Below are 16,358 nucleotides of genomic sequence, written 5' to 3' on the forward strand. Positions count from 1 at the left end.
TAGATTTAGCATCAAGCAGAGTTGGAATAGAATAGAAAAGAACTTGAAGGGTCCTTGGAGGTCTTCTAGTCCAGCTCCCTGCTCAAGCAGGAGAACCTATACCATCTCAGACAGGTAAATGTCTCGTCTCTTCTTAAAATTCTCCAGTGATGGAGCACCCACGATTTCTGGAGGCAGGCTGTTCCACTGGTTGATTGTCCTCACTATCAGGAAGTTTCTCCTTAATTCCTTGTTGCTTCTCTCTTCGATCAGTTTCCCACTACTGTTTTTCATCCTTCCCTCTGGTGCTCTGATGAACAATGTGATGCCCTCTTCTTTGTGGCAGCCCCTCAAATACTGGAATACTGACTGCTATCGCGTCTCCCCTATTTCTTCTTTTCTTTAGACCAGCCAAACCCAAGTCCTGCAGCCTTTCTTCATATGTTTTGGTTTCCAGGCCTTTGATCATTTTAGTTTCTCTTCTCTGAATTTCTTCCAAACTCTCAACATCCTTTTTGTGACATGCTGACCAAAACTGGCTGCAGTATTCCAGGTGTGGTCTTACTAGGGCTTTATAAAGCGGTACTAATGCTTCGCGTGATCTCGATTCTATGCCTCTGTTTATACAATCCAGGATTTTTTTTTATTTCTCCTTTTTGTCTTTCAGTTACTCAGAGAGAACTTTGTGCAGCCATGCTGGCTTCTTCTTGAATTTCTTTTTTTTTTCTTTCTTTCTCAGTGGTATTGTGCTGGTCTGGGCTTTTATGATCAAATTTTTCAGGGTTTCCCACGCTTCTTGGGTTGTTTTCCCCTTTAGGATTTTCATCCATGGGATCTTTCCTAGGTTCTCTCTGACTTTCTTAAAGTCAGCTCTTTCAAAGTTTAAGACACTGGTTGGATGGTTGAGTTGAGTCATGAAACTATGGCATTTGCTAGAGAAAGTGATACGTGGATTGGAGAATTTTTCTTTTTGGTTTATTGAAAACTGCAGGAAGAACATCTCTACTTACTTCCCTTTTAGTTTTCAGTTCTTTAATCCAGCATGTTTTAAATGTATCCGAAAGGTATAATCATATACCAAAGAACCGAACAGTGACATCAGACAGGAATGTTATACTGAAAGAGAGATAACCTTTGGAGTTTAAAATAAATCTGTATTTTTGTGCAGTGTAACTTCACCTAGGCAATGGCCAAACTATATATAACATGAAGGAAGATTTTTTTTTTTGAAACCATTTTTTAAAAAGGTAAAGTAAGCTTTAGTTTCTGTGACAATCTGGATAAAGGACGTTTTTTTTTTGCTTTCAGAGAAGATGTTAACAGAATAACAGAGTTGGAAGAGACCTTAGAGGTCATCTAGTCCAACCCCCTGCTCAGGCAGGAAACCCTGTACCATTTCAGACAAATGGTTGTCCAGTCCCTTCTTAAAAGCCTTCAGTGATGGAGCATTCACAACTTCTGGAGGCAAGTCATTCCACTGGTAGATTGTTCTTACTATTAGAAATGTTCTCCTTAGGTTGATTCCCTCCTTGACTAGTTTCCATCCGTTGCTTCTTGTCCTGCTTTCAGGTGCTTTGAAAAATAGCTTGACCCCCCTCATCTTTGTGGCAGGCCATCAAATAGCCCCTCAGGGCCTACCCCAAAGAAGAGGGAGTCAAGCTATTCTCCAAAGCACCTGAAAGCAGGACAAGAAGCAACGGATGGAAACTAGTCAAGGAGAGAAGCAACCTGGAACTAAGGGGAAACTTCTTGGCAGTGAGAATATTTAATCCGTGGAATGAATTGCTGCAGAGGTTGTGGGTGCTCCATCACTGAAAGTTTAGACTCTAGAAAGGGTACAGAGAAGAGCAACAAAGATGATTGGGGGACTGGAGGCTAAAACATATAGGGAACGGTTGCTGGAATTGGGTATGTGTAGTTTAATGAAGAGAAGGGTGAGGGGTGACATGATAGCAGTGTTCCAGTATCTCAGGGGCTGCCCCAAAGAAGAGGGAGTCAAGTTATTCTCCAAAGCACCTGAAAGCAGGACAAGAAGCAACGGATGGAAACTAGTCAAGGAGAGAAGCAACCTAGAACTAAGGAGGAATTTCCTGACAGTTAGAACAATTAATCAGTGGAACAACCTGCCTCCAGAGGTGGTGAATGCTCCAACATTGGAGGTTTTTAAGAAGAGACTGGACAGCCATTTGCGTGAAATGGTATAAGGTTTCCTGCCTGAGCAGGGGGTTGGACTAGATGACCTCCGAGGTCCCTTCCAACTTCTTCTTCTTCTTCTTCTTCTTCTTCTTCTTCTTCTTCTTCTTCTTCTTCTTCTTCTTCTTCTTCTTCTTCTTCTTCTTCTTCTTCTTCTTCTTCTTCCTTCTTCTTCTTCTTCTTCTTCTTCTTCTTCTTATTATTATTATTATTATTATTATTATTATTATTATCATTATCATTATCATTATCATCATCATTATTATTATTATTATTATTATTATTATTATTATTATTATTATTATTATTATTATTATTATTATCATTATTATTATTGCCCCTTCCTTTCCCTCTGGTCCACCAAATGAGAAAGGTTGGTGACCTCTGTTCTAAATCAAAGTCGGAAATGTATTGAGATGGCTATTTGGTTTTCAGAGCAATATTGTTTTCTTTTGTTAATTATGAATCTGGATTTTATTGTTGCTCCAATGTCTCCAATTTCTTTATTCAAATAAATACTTCGTTCGCTTAGATAGTCTTTCTCTTTATACTTAAAGCCTCGAGATGCTTTTAATTTACAGACACTCCTCAGCCTTTGCCATTAGACCTGCGTGCAGGTGGTTAATAATTCACCCTTTGGTCCTGCAGCCATCAACATAAAATCAGCATAACAACTTTTATTCATCACTTTATCATCAGCGGAGAGCCAATGAATGTACAATCTGCACATCCAATCCATATAGGTGCTGGCTTAATAGTCTTTAAAGGGGCATTGGTTTGCTTCATATCACAGAAATATCGCTCACTTTATCAAGTATTTTAATATGAGTTTCTCATCTTTTCTGAAATCTATTACCCCATATTCTAAGCATGGTTAATTCACAGCATATATGACTCACAGGCAGGTTGGTTTCAGGTGAGCTGAAGAGGTGATTAAAAATCACAAATGTTGAATCACAGAGTGGGAAGGGACCTTGGAGGTCATCTAGTCCAATCCCCTATATCATTCCGGACAATCTCTTCTTAAAAGCCAACAGTGATGGAGCACCCACCACTTCTGAAGGCAAGGCTTTCTATTCTTATTTTTTTTTTCACCGATAGGAAATTTCTCCTTATTCCTAGGTTGGTACTCTGTTTGCTAGGCCTCCAGAAAACTGTACATCTCAGAGCCTTGTGAAAAAAAAATCAGATATTGCCCTGCAGTGGCCTTCGTATTTAGGCAGAGCATTCACATATGTGACTGGGAACACTAAGTTTATGGGATCAACTAGTTGAATACTTAGAATACTGCATATGTCTTGAGTGTTGAGCACCTCGCCGACCCAAATATGGGTGAAATCTTTTGCCTGTATCAGCCCAAACTAGGGCCATTCACAGGCGGCAGTCGCAACTGCGACAATTGTTTGTATTAAATAAATTTGGATTGCTGACAAAGAATTAAAGGGAGACAGATTTCGCCCATATTTGGGTCGACGAGGTGCTCAAAACACTCAAGACATATAGAAGACTGGACTAGAAGACCTCTAAGGTCCCTTCCAACTCTTAGTATTCTGAGAATTATTTAAAAAATTGACTGTTTTAGGAGATCTATGAAGACTGAGGCGTTCATAACAATTATTATGACTGCTGTTGTTGTTACTATGATTTCATTTTTTCTGTTTTATTGAGGTTTTCATTTTTAAATTCCTATTTGTTTGTATATAAATGTTGAGACTTTGGAGTTCAGAGTTCAGAGCAACAAAATGATTAAGGGACTGGAAGCTAAAAGATATGAAGAAGGATTGCAGCAAGGACATCGTTCATAGGCATCGCCATCAATCATTACACAAGTGGAATCTTGATGTACTTATGCACTTAACGGAATTGTTGTCGTGTTTTATCAGCGCACAAAGGAATGGAAACAAGAATGGGAAGTGACAGCAAGCGACATTTTGGGAAGGGATTTTTTTTTTTTAGGAAGTCCCTTTAATAAATTGGAATTCCAGAACCACGGAATGTAGACCTGAAGAAAGACTTGGGACCAGATGGGGAAACTTTGACAGCTTTCTCATTTGCCAGCAAGAAAACATGCAAATATTGACGAACTGCCGGTGACGGATTGGAAGGCCCTTAATAACGTCTTCATTCTCCTGAAATGCAAGGTTTTCAATGTTTCTTTCCTGTCTTTATAATAGACTTTGAGATAAGCGGGCTAAAAAGAGGCTACACAAATGACTCACTAGGAGCCCACCCATTGAGAATCTCAGATAAGCAGGATTGACCCCCCTGAACTCAATTAATTCAGTGTTGGGCTGCAAGAGACCCCCAACGTGGGACAATGCCAATCCATTTTTCTCTTCCTTTTAGCTGCCATCTTAGCTGCCGCTTCACTTAAGTGCATTAAGGAAGTATATTTAGGTCACTTCAGAGCAGAACATTAAAACAAATGCTGATAGTTCAAGGTTAATAGATGCATAAAACAAAAGTAATTCCACGTCAAAGCGAGGCTGACAGGTGATTTGACTTGGGACTGCCTGGCAATCACTCTTTTACATGTGCTTTCCACAAAGCTCGGTGGAAAGTGTGATGTTTCTGACATTTACCTGTCAGAAAGCTATGACAATAGAAATTGTTTCTATCTCTGCCAGTCCCAGATGTTAACCTTGGAGCTTTATTTTGTAATTGGGGCTCTGCCGAGCTTTACCATTTCCTATTGATTCAATGGAAGCGATAACATTTCCAATCATAAGACGGCATTATAGAAATATCAGGCAATTCACATATCAAAATGTTTGATAGCTGGGCTCACTGCATTAATTTATGTCACCTTTCCCGGGACCCCGTTATCCATTTTTCTTCTTCTTGGTGTTCTTCTTCCTTTTTTTTTAAAGACTGAAGGACAGCTGGGAATACTTCCTGTCACTTTTATTGTTCAATAAAGTAGGCAAAAGTTTCAATTAACAGGAGTTGGCCCAGGTTCGAATCTCAGAAGGGTATGGCTGACTGATGAGAACAAATAAGTTTGAAATGATCATATCAGTCTCCCTTTATTCTTGGTCAGCAAGCCAAAAAATTTACATACATACATATACATATACATAGGTAAAGGTAAAGGTTCCCCCGCACATGCGTGCTAGTCGTTTCCGACTCTAGGGGATGGTGCTCATCTCCGTTTCAAAGCCGAAGAGCCAGCACTTGTCCGAGGATGTCTCCGTGGTCATGTGGCCGGCATGACTAGATGCCAAAGGCGCACGGAACGCTGTTACCTTCCCACCGTAGTGGTCCCTATTTTTCTACTTGCATTTTTACGTGCTTTCGAACTGCTAGGTTGGCAGAAGCTGGGACGAGTAACAGGCGCTCACTCTGTTACGCGGCACTCGGGATTCGACCCGCCAAACTGCCGACCTTCTGATCGACAAGCTCAGCGTCCTAACCCACTGAGCCACCGCATCCCTTTTATACATATACATATACATATACATATACATATACATATACATATACATATACATATACATATACATATACATATACATATACATATACATATAAAAGGTAAAGGTTCCCCCGCACATGCGTGCTAGTCGTTTCCGACTCTAGGGGCCGGTGCTCATCTCCGTTTCAAAGCCGAAGAGCCAGCGCTTGTCCGAGGACCTCTCCGTGGTCATGTGGCCGGCATGACTAGACGCCAAAGGCGCATGGAACACTGTTACCTTCCCACCGTAGTGGTCCCTATTTTTCTACTTGCATTTTTACGTGCTTTCGAACTGCTAGGTTGGCAGAAGCTGGGACGAGTAACAGGCACTCACTCTGTTACACGGCACTCGGGATTTGACCCGCCAAACTGCCGACCTTCTGATCGACAAGGTCAGCATCCTAGCCCACTGAGCCACTGCGTCCCTATCCATATCCATATCCATATCCATATCCATATCCATATCCATATACATATACATATACATATACATATACATATACATATACATATACATATACATAATTTTTTTGGATTGCTAACAAAGAGTTAAAGAGAGACTGGCTGAGGAATTCTGGGAGTTGAAGTCCACAAGTCATAAAAGGGCCAAGTTTGAAGACCCCTGATCTAAGCCAAGGCTTAGATGGATTGAAACATCAGAGTAAGGTGTTGTTTCTCCATTTTCAAGGAAGGTATGAGTGTAAAAGTCAGGAGTTAGCAGAGTTAAATATACTTAGCATCATCTCCTAGCCCCGTGCCTAGTCAACCGGACTACAAGTGGGAGCAGCAGAATTCTACTTATCTTTATTTAAACACAAGAGAAGCTGGTAAGAAGGTAACTCCTATTGCAGCAAGATTTAAAGGGAGGTGTGATTATTAGTTTCCAGTTGCTGATTAATGTTGGATTCCAATGGAAATTGTTCAGCTTGCAGAGTTGAAACGTTCAAGTTGGGGGAATCATCTACAATCTTTACATTAAAACAAAACAAAACAAAGAAACTTCATCCTTTTCCAGCCGCATCACTTTTAGTCATGCAAGCTAGGTCATGTGTCTCATCCCTAATTAAATCATGGATAAGGAAGATCTTATTGCAGACAGAGGAGGCATTTAATAGCAATAGCCAGCAATTTTCAGTATGAGAAGGCTGAATTATGAAGATGTCAAACTGATCTTCCACAAATATGTTTTAGAATAGAATAGAATAGAATAGAATAGAATAGAATAGAATAGAATAGAATAGAATAGAATAGAATAGAATAGAATAGAGCTGGAAGGGACCTTGGAGGTCTTCTAGTCCAGCCCCCCCCCCTCAACCAGGAGAACCTATACCATCTCAGACCAGAGACTGTCTAGTCTCTTCTTAAAAACATCCAGTGATGAAGCACCCACAATGTCTGAAGCCAAAGCTGTTCCACTGGTTAATTGTCCTCACGTGTAGGAACTTTCTCCTTAATTCCAGGTTGCTTCTCTCTTTGATCAATTTCCAACCCTTGTTTCTTTTCCTGTCATCTCAGTCTTTTCTTTGCCCATCACAACCCAAGTCCTGTTCCTCCATAACTCTACTTCCTCCACACTTGGACTATTTCATCCAGTTTTGGTTGCCAAAATAATAAAGATGTTGAGACTCTAGAAAGAGCGCAGAGAAGAGCAACAAAGATGATCACGGGGCCCGGAGGCTAAAACACATGAAGAAGTGTTGCTGGAATTGGGGATGTCTAGTTTAATGAAGAGAAGGACCAGGGGTGACAGGATAGCCCTCTTCCAATATCCCAGGGGCTGCCCCAAAGAAGAGGCAGCCAAGCTGTTCTCCAAAGTGCCTGAAGGCAAGAGAAGAAGCAATGGGTGGAAACTGACCAAGGAGAGAAGCCACCTAGAACTAAGGAGAAAACTCTTGACAGAACAATCAATCAAGCTTCTTTGTTGGTGCTCCATTTCAAAGAAGAGATTGGGGGGTCCTTGGTGCTCTCTGAACTTGCCTGTTTTTTTGTGGACGTTTCATTAACCTAACTAGGCAACCTCATCAGTGCTAATGAAATGTCTGCAAGAAAATGAGCCATCTCGGAGAGCACCGAGGAGCCTTCCTTTCAACCCCGAGCTACAAATATTCTCCTTCATAAGAAGAGGTAGGACAACTGGTTGTCTGAAATGGTATAGGGTCTCCTGCTTGAGGAGGGGGTTCAAATAGAAGAGCTCCAAGGTCCATTCCAACCCTATTACTCTCTTATTCCTTCCGGCCAACTGGGTGCCCTGCAGACAGACAGCTGATTTCCAAACTTCCCTTCAGTCATTGTCCATCTCTCTGCCCCCTTCCTGAACTACTGTTGTGATTCATGGTCAGCCTGTGGGTTCGGCAGTTGGGTCGGACGATTCAGAGGAGGAGGAGGGGGGTGTTGGAGAGCTTGCAGATGATGGCCTTGAGGCTCTGCAGAGCCCTCAGCCAGGCCCCTCCCATCTGGTTATGACACAGACCCAGCTGTGTGAGCCTGACAGCATGGATGAAGATGACCCACAGCTGGCCCTGTTCAAGGACGCCCGACGCAGGAGGCAGTCAATCAGGAGTATACAGAGGAAGGCAATGGGGCACCTCGGAAGGAGGCAGAGAGAAGCCACGCCCTGAACTGTTTAAAAGGGGAATGCGTGGGAGGGCTGGTTTGCTGAAGGCAACCGTTTGAATAGCTCCTGTTTCATGGTTCGTGTCTTGTTTTTGCTCTGTTTGCTTTTGTGTCCATAAATTTGGCAGGCTTAGTTCCAGCCTCTTGCCTTCTTGTAAAGGGGTTGTCCCTGCCTTATCTTCAGGGCCGGTAGTAGGCTGGTACAGAACAACTACCTCCATGTTCAGACAGGAGGTGAGTAAGCTCCTCACATGACTGGGAGGCCACAAATGTGGCCTCACCAGAGCAGGATAGCATGCTTCTATCCCTGCCCAGAAAGTCTTGGTAAAAGTTTTCAGTTGCTTACTTGTAAAAAGCTTTGGAAAGACCGAGGTCAGCACACTAACAAATTTGCCTTTGAGAGCATTTTTTCTCCTGCTCTTTAGATCCGGAGGAACAGCTTCTTTAATATTCCCCTATTTGTTGAGCTAGTCTCAATGAGGTTCAACTTGTGACTCTCCCTGTCTGAAGGCAGCTGTGCATCTCCGAACAGCAGCCTTCCTAGAAGTTCAATTAACCTGCTTTACAGTAGCCTTATTTTACTGTGGCCTGATGCTGAAATATATGGCGGTCCAAGTGATCTCGATAGGATTTACTTCCAAAGAAAAGAGTCAATTTCAGTTTGCACCATTCGTCTGACCTTGGTGATCTGGAAAATGATCTTAGCAGGTTTGCATCTCGTTAACTCTTGGAGTGCAGCTCGAGAAATTTCAGAGCTGGGCCTGGAAATGGGGGAAAAAAACAAAACAAAAAAAACCCCCTCAACTTTTAGGAGAAGATAATGAATCACACCCACTCCAATATAAAGATGCTGGAAGTCATCAGGAGTTGAGCCCAATGTCAGGACATGTATATGTATTGATTAGATTTATTATAATGGGGCATTTATATTTGTTTTTATTTATTACATTTATATCAAGATGGTGGAAGTCATCAGGAGTTGAGCTCAATGTTAGGGCATTTATATTTGTTTATAAAGGAAGGAAGGAAGGAAGGAAGGAAGGAAGGAAGGAAGGAAGGAAGGAAGGAAGGAAGGGAAGGAGGGAGGGAGGGAGGGAGGGAGGGAGGAAGAGAGGAAGGAAAGAAAGAAGGAAGGAAAGAAGGAAAGAAGGAAAGAAGGAAAGAAGGAAGGAAGGGGAAGGGAGGGAGAAAGGGAGGGAGGAATAAATGAGGGAGGAGTAGGGGGAGGTACAGAGGGAGGGAGGAAGAAAGGAAGGGAGGAGGGAGATAGGGAGGGAGGAAGGAAGGAAGGAAGGAAGGAAGGAAGGTCAGTGGAAGGGAGGGAGGAAGGAAGGAAGGAGAGAGGGAGGGAAGGAGGGAGGGAGGGAGGGAAGGAGGGAGGGAGGGAGGGAAGGAGGGAGGGAGGAAGGAAGGAAGGAAGGGAGGGAGGAAGGAAGGAAGGAAGGGAGGGAGGGAGGATGGAAGGAAGGAGGAAGGGTAGAAGAAAGGAAAGACCCAACATCCAGCTGTTTAGCAGAAGAAGAAGGCTAAGGTCAGCCTTCCCAGATACATCAGACAGGAAGCATGAGAAGATGAACTAATTCTGTCTTATTACTGTAAGGCTACATTAATGGAATCTTGGATATCTGAAAGTCCAGTTCTACAGTCTGAGAAGTTAAGGAAGGTCATGTCTGAGCTCCTCTCTCTTCCCATTATACAGCTGTGGGCTACGCCTTCTCTTATCTGACTGTTCACTAGGCCACATTTCTTTCTCCCCATTTGCCAAGGTCCTTTTCACATGCTTTTTTTACAAAGTATGACCACCTTTGCCATGGTATCCAGATGTGGAGTAGGTGGACCTCCTCCAGAAAATATTGCTGGATACCTTTATTTATTTTATTTATTTATTTTATTACATTTATATACCGCCCTTTCCCTGAGGACTCAGGGCAGTTTACAGGGAATTAAAAACCAACAATACAAAAGTTAAAACCAATTTAAAAAAGATTGAACTTAACCCTGTGCAATTAAAACCCAAATTAAAATAAATTACTCCTCAGCCTGGGCCAGAGAGCTCGAAGAGCCAGGTCTTCAGGCCCTGGCGGAATGAACGGAGGTCGGGGGCAGTCCTCAGCTCCACTGGCAGCTGGTTCCAGAGGGCAGGCACCCCCACTGAGAAGGCCCTATCCCTGGGTGTCACCCGCCGGCAATCTCTTACCGGTGGGACCCTGAGCAGACCCTCCCTGTGGGAGCGCACTGGGTGAAGGGCATTTGATGCCAGCAGCAGGTGTTCCCTCAGATATCCCGGACCCAAGCCATGTAGGGCTTTATAGGTCATCACCAGCACCTTGAATTTCACACGGAGGGCAACCGGAAGCCAATGCAGCTCGCGGAGTAGATGTGTTACATGGGAGTATCGGGAGACCCCCATTACAACATCTGGTGAGAACTTATTCGCTCTTTTTTAAAAAACAAAACTACAAAACAAAACATTCCCAACCATCTCTTTCTTTGTTTGCTTCTGGAACGCAGTATGAAATGCTGCGGTTTCAATTATTTCCATATCTTAATGGCTAACTACTTATTCTGGTCATGATCAATTAATTTTATGTGCTTAATATTTAATTAAAGTAATCAGAACAAAATTAAGATAAAGTTAACTGTATTGGGGCTGAAGAACCGAAGAGTATCGGGAGGAGAAGAAGCTGAGCAACGACAGCTGTTTGAGATCTTCACAACATTTAATAATAATAAAAAGTATTCAGTTCCCGTCATTATTTCTTTCTTTCTTTCTTTCCTTTTTTTTAACCAAAGCTTTACCACCTTTTCCCACCTCTCTCCCAAACCTTTCCAATAAACCTTGTTCTTAATATCAATTCTAGGAAAATAACGGTGAGGAACAAGCATAGAAATGAGAAATATTGCTTCTGTTGTGATTCAGGGTCAGCCTGTGGGTTCAGCAGTTGGGTCAGACGACTCAGAGGAGGAGGAGGGGGGTGTTGACGACCTTGCTGAGGGGGTTGAAGATCTTGCTGATGAGAGCCCTCAGCCAGGCCCCTCCCACTTGGTCACCACGGAGACCCAGCTGTGTGAGCCTGACAGCGTGGATGAAGATGACCCACAGCTGGCCCTGTTCAAGGACGCCCGACGCAGGAGGCAGTCAATTAGGAGTAAACAGAGGAAGGCAATGGGGCTTCTCAGAAGGAGGCAGAGAGAAGCCACGCCCTGAACTCTATATAAGGGGAATGTGTGGGGAGGGCTGGTTTGCTGAAGGCAACCGCTTGGATATTTCGTGTTTCTTAAAGTTCCTGTTTCTTGGTTCGTGTCTTGTTTGTTTTTGTAGCTATAAATTTGGCAGGCGTAATTCCAGCCTCTTGCCATTTGTAAAGGGGTTGTCCCTGCCTTTTCTGCAGGGCCGGTAGCAGGCTGGTACAGAACAGCTTCTTGAGCAAACACAGCGATTCGGGTTGGTTTTTTTCATGGTTCTAATACGAGATACCTGTCTGACAATAAATTAATAGGCTTGGACATAAATTTAGAATGAATCAGGGCACACGTATATATTAGCTTGATAACACATCTGTTCTTAATTGCATATACAGTACAGCATCGTTTATCTGAATGGGTTTGGAAGACTGCCAACGTTTTGGAATAATCAGGCATTTGGGAAACATAAGGGTAATTTTTGTAGGGCTGCATTTACACAGGACTAACACAGGGAAGAAGCTTTGGAGTTAGGAAAGTGGGTTGTTTAGATTACGGAAGTTTGGGGAAGGAAGTTTTGGAAGACCATCAGTCATAAGTATGAAAATTGGAGGTGTCACTTTTTTTCGGTCTCTGTTTTGACTTCAGATGATCACTTCAAATGGTAGGTGGGAGAAGAACTTGACTTAGGCTTCTTAGGCTTAATGAGAATTAGCCTTCTTAGGCTTACAATGTAACCATTTAGTGTTCTCTCCTCGTTTATATAATCTTGCATATATCACAGATGAAGAAGGTGAGAATAGGTTGATGGGCAAGGAGATTTTGGAGAATGGAACTTCATTTTCATCTACAAGAAAAGGAGGAGAATATGTCTTCTTACCTCTGATAATAACTTATTAAAGGATGGAGCAAAAAAAATAATAAAAAAGGCAAAAAAGAGGAAAATATGATAACACTGATCTATAGTATTTATTAAAAAGGGACGCAGTGGCTCAGTGGGTTAGGACGCTGAGCTTGTCGATCTGAGGGTCGGCAGTTTGGCGGGTCGAATCCCGAGTGCCGCGTAACAGAGTGAGCGCCTGTTACTCGTCCCAGCTTCTGCCAACCTAGCAGTTCGAAAGCACGTAAAAATGCAAGTAGAAAAATAGGGACCACTCCGGTGGGAAGGGAACAGCGTTCCGTGCGCCTTTGGCATCCAGTCATGCCGGCCACATGACCACAGAGACGTCCTCGGACAAGCGCTGGCTCTTCGGCTTTGAAATAGAGATGAGCACCAGCCCCTAGAGTCAGAAACGGTGCGGAGGAACCTTTACCTTTTATCTTTATAGTATTTACTATAGATGTTATATTGGCCAACATAATCATGATCGGAAGATCTGCCCTCATAAAAATCCATTTTGTGTGCCATCAGCTTAAAAACAAAGGAAGTTATCAATATGAGCCATTGCAGCGCATGCTGATAGAGTGATTTGATGTATGCCCATATTACCTTCAAACATATTAGCATTTCTTATAGCACCAAGGTCAATCTCTCTTTCTCAAATAACATTTCAGACCTATAATTGTTCATCTACAAGCCGGCAATTATGGAGGGATTGATCAGCCAGTAATTAATGCTACGCTATTACACTTTTTAATTTGGAGATTATGCAGCAGTGAGCGTTCACACATTTTTAATTTGTATATTATACAGCCACAAATGTTTACAATGCCCTTTTTAATCTCCTAACACTACCCAAGTCATTATTCACTATAGATTAATGATACGCTGGATTCTGTGGTTTATTTCATTTACCCTCCCTTACCAACAGAGCTGTTAACATCACTGAGTTCTGTTACTTAATGTCATCCTGCAGCTGCTGGTGAACATTGGTTACCTTTTAAAATATTACCAGGCTTTTGTTTCTGTTTTTTTCTCCTTCCCACTCTCCTTTGTTCTTTCATTCCAAGGGCTCCTAGTCAAAATATAAGTCAAGAAAGAAAGAAAGAAAGAAAGAAAGAAAGAAAGAAAGAAAGAAAGAAAGAAAGAAAGAAAGAAAGAAAGAAAGAAAGAAAGAAAGAGGGAAGGAGGGAGGGAGGAAGGAAGGAAGGAAGGAAAGAAGGAAGGAAAGAAGGAAGGAAAGAAAGAAAGAAAGAAAGAAAAAGAAAGAAAGAAAGAAAGAAAGAAAGAAAGAAAGAAAGAGAAAGAGGGAGGAAGAAAAGAAGGAAGGAAGGAAGGAAGGAAGGAAGGAAGGAAGGAAGGAAGGAAGGAAGGAAGAAAGGGATAAGTTGATCCAAAAGATGAATACTCTGTAAATCAAAATTCTGCTGGTCATTTGGAACAATAGAAATATAATTCTATTAATTAAATACATTTCATAGAAATTATGCACCTCTATGTACACAATGTGGCATTTTGTGAAATAGCCTTCCTTCTTCACTCTGTCTCTCTTCGCTACTGATGAAGGAAAGCAAGATATATAACCAGACATCAAAGATCAGAGATCTTCTTTTTTTATTATTTTTATTTTAATATTCTGTAAATTGTGAAAGCTGTCTTCTTCTTCTTCTTCTTTTCTTCTTCTTCTTCTTTTCTTCTTCTTCTTCTTCTTCTTCTTCTTCTTCTTCTTCTTCTTCTTCTTCTTCTTCTTCTTCTTCTTCTTCTTCTCCTCCTCCTCCTCCTCCTCCTCCTCCTCCTCCTCCTCTTTCTTCTTCTTCTCCTTCTCCTTCTCCTCCTCCTTCTCTTCCTCCTCCTCCTCCTCCATACAATGAGAACACGACAGAAGAGAAGTAAGCCTATATACACAGTCTACGTAAATATACACAAAACCTCCACAGGGGTACAGCAGTGGCCTCATAACTGGATGTCCAATTCAGCTATCCAGGCGATGGCCTCTGGCCTGGCATTGCTTCATGCAGATCTTCTAGGAAACCAGGGAATTCACATCATGGGCAATCTTGTCCAACGTCCTAAATAGTTTGCATAGCAGCAGCACAATCACAACAAGGGGAATCTTTCCACCCCCACTGATACAGGGCAGAGCTATTTCTTCCAGTATCACACCTAATTCTGTTCAGTTTCGACCAGACAAAGGCAAGCAGGTCAAAACCAGGTGTTTTCCTGGGGGGATCACTAATGGTCAGGCCACGAGAAGGTACTTTTCTGAGCAATAGTCACCCATGTTTGTAGCACTCCTTCACGGGGTCCCTGGGTGATGCTAAATGGCTGACAACAACCATGGATGACAAGAAGTATCAATCAATTAGAATAGAGTTGGAAGGGACCTTGGAGGTCTTCTAGTCCAACCCCCTACTCAAGCAGGAGACCCTATACCATTTCAGACACGTGGCTGTCCAGTTTCTTCTTGAAAACCTCCAGCAATCAAGCACCCCACAACTCCTGAAGGCAAACTCTTCCATTGATTAATTGTCCTCAGGGTTAAGAAGTTTCTCCTTAATTCCAGGTTGCTTCTCTCCTTGATTAGTTTCCATAAGTTGTTTCTTGTCTTTCCTTCTGGTGCTTTGGAGAATAGGTTGATCCCCCCTCTTCTTTGTGGTAGCCCCTCAAATACTGAAATACTGCTATCATTTGACCCCCTAGGTGACACGACAAGCAGAAGCAGACAAAATCAAATAATTACCCTACTACCCAAGAAATTTAAAGGCAGGATGTAGGATTTGTCCTTTGCCTCTTCACATCAATCTTCTATAGCGGTCAGAAACAAGGGTATCCGGTCTTAAGTATAGAATAATTGGTCCAAAGTTTCCATGGAACTTTATGGCTTCCATAAATATTTGAAATCAAGTCATTCAAGATCACCTTAACATCCATTTCCTGGGAACCCGGCCTTTGGCCTTTGTGAACTTGTGAGGCAGCTGTTGTGTTTCACACTTCTGCTCAGAAACCTGGGCAGTTCCAGAGCTTTTGCAAATGACTCTCTCCCCTTGTCGAATATTCCACACCTTTTGTTCTCACCACAGAGATTAAGGAGTTTATAAAATACAACTTGTTACAGCCATGAGGGATTACAACTATATATTATCACTCACAGCTCATTAACCCGGAAGCCCTGCTAACGAAGAAAATCCTCTCTAATGAGGTTCCTTTCACTGCACAGGAGAACAAAAAGGTCTCCGAGTTTTTCCTATTACCAATCTCCCTCAAATTATTTCCCCGTAATTAAAACAAAACTCTAAGGCCATTAAATGAGAAATCTATATTTTCTCAACTCATGAAAAATCCATGGTCAGTAATTCTTCCCTCCAAGATTTTTTTTAAACTACTAGAAGTTGAAGCAATGGGACTAAATCTCTCTTTCTCTCTCTCTCTCTCTCTCTCTCTCCTCCCCCCCCTCTCTCTCTCTTAGCTTCATGTCTGGCCTTGCAGAATTCTTTGCTCAAACTTTCTCCACAATAATATATTTCCATATGCAACATGCTGAGAGATGGTGAGGGGCCCAAAATCACCCAGCTGGATTTAATGGCTAAGGAGGGACTAGAACTCACCGTCTCCTGGTGATTGGTGCAAAGTCACCCAGCTGACTTTCATGGCTAAGATGAGACTAGAACTCACTGTCTCCTGGTAATTGGCCCAAAGTCACCCAGCTGACTTTCATGGCTAAGGTGGGACTAGAACTCACCACCTCCTGGTGATTGGTGCAAAGACTTTCATGGCTAAGGCAAGACTAGAACTCACCTTCTCCTAGTGATTGGTACAAAGTCACCCAGCTGACTCTCATGGCTAAGGCAGAACTAGAACTCAGAGTCTCCTGGTGATTGGCCCGAAGTCACCCAACTGGCTTTCTTGCCTAAGGTGGGACTAGAATTCAGAGTCTCCTATAACCATTCAAAGTTATAACAGTACTGAAAAAAGCAACTTACGACTGTTGTTTTATATTTATGACTGTTGCAGCATCCCCCACGGTCACATGATCAAAATTCAGATGCTTGCCAACTG

Source organism: Vipera ursinii, assembly GCF_947247035.1.
Source record: "Vipera ursinii genome assembly, chromosome: 2".
Classification (NCBI taxonomy): Eukaryota; Metazoa; Chordata; class Lepidosauria; order Squamata; family Viperidae; genus Vipera; species Vipera ursinii.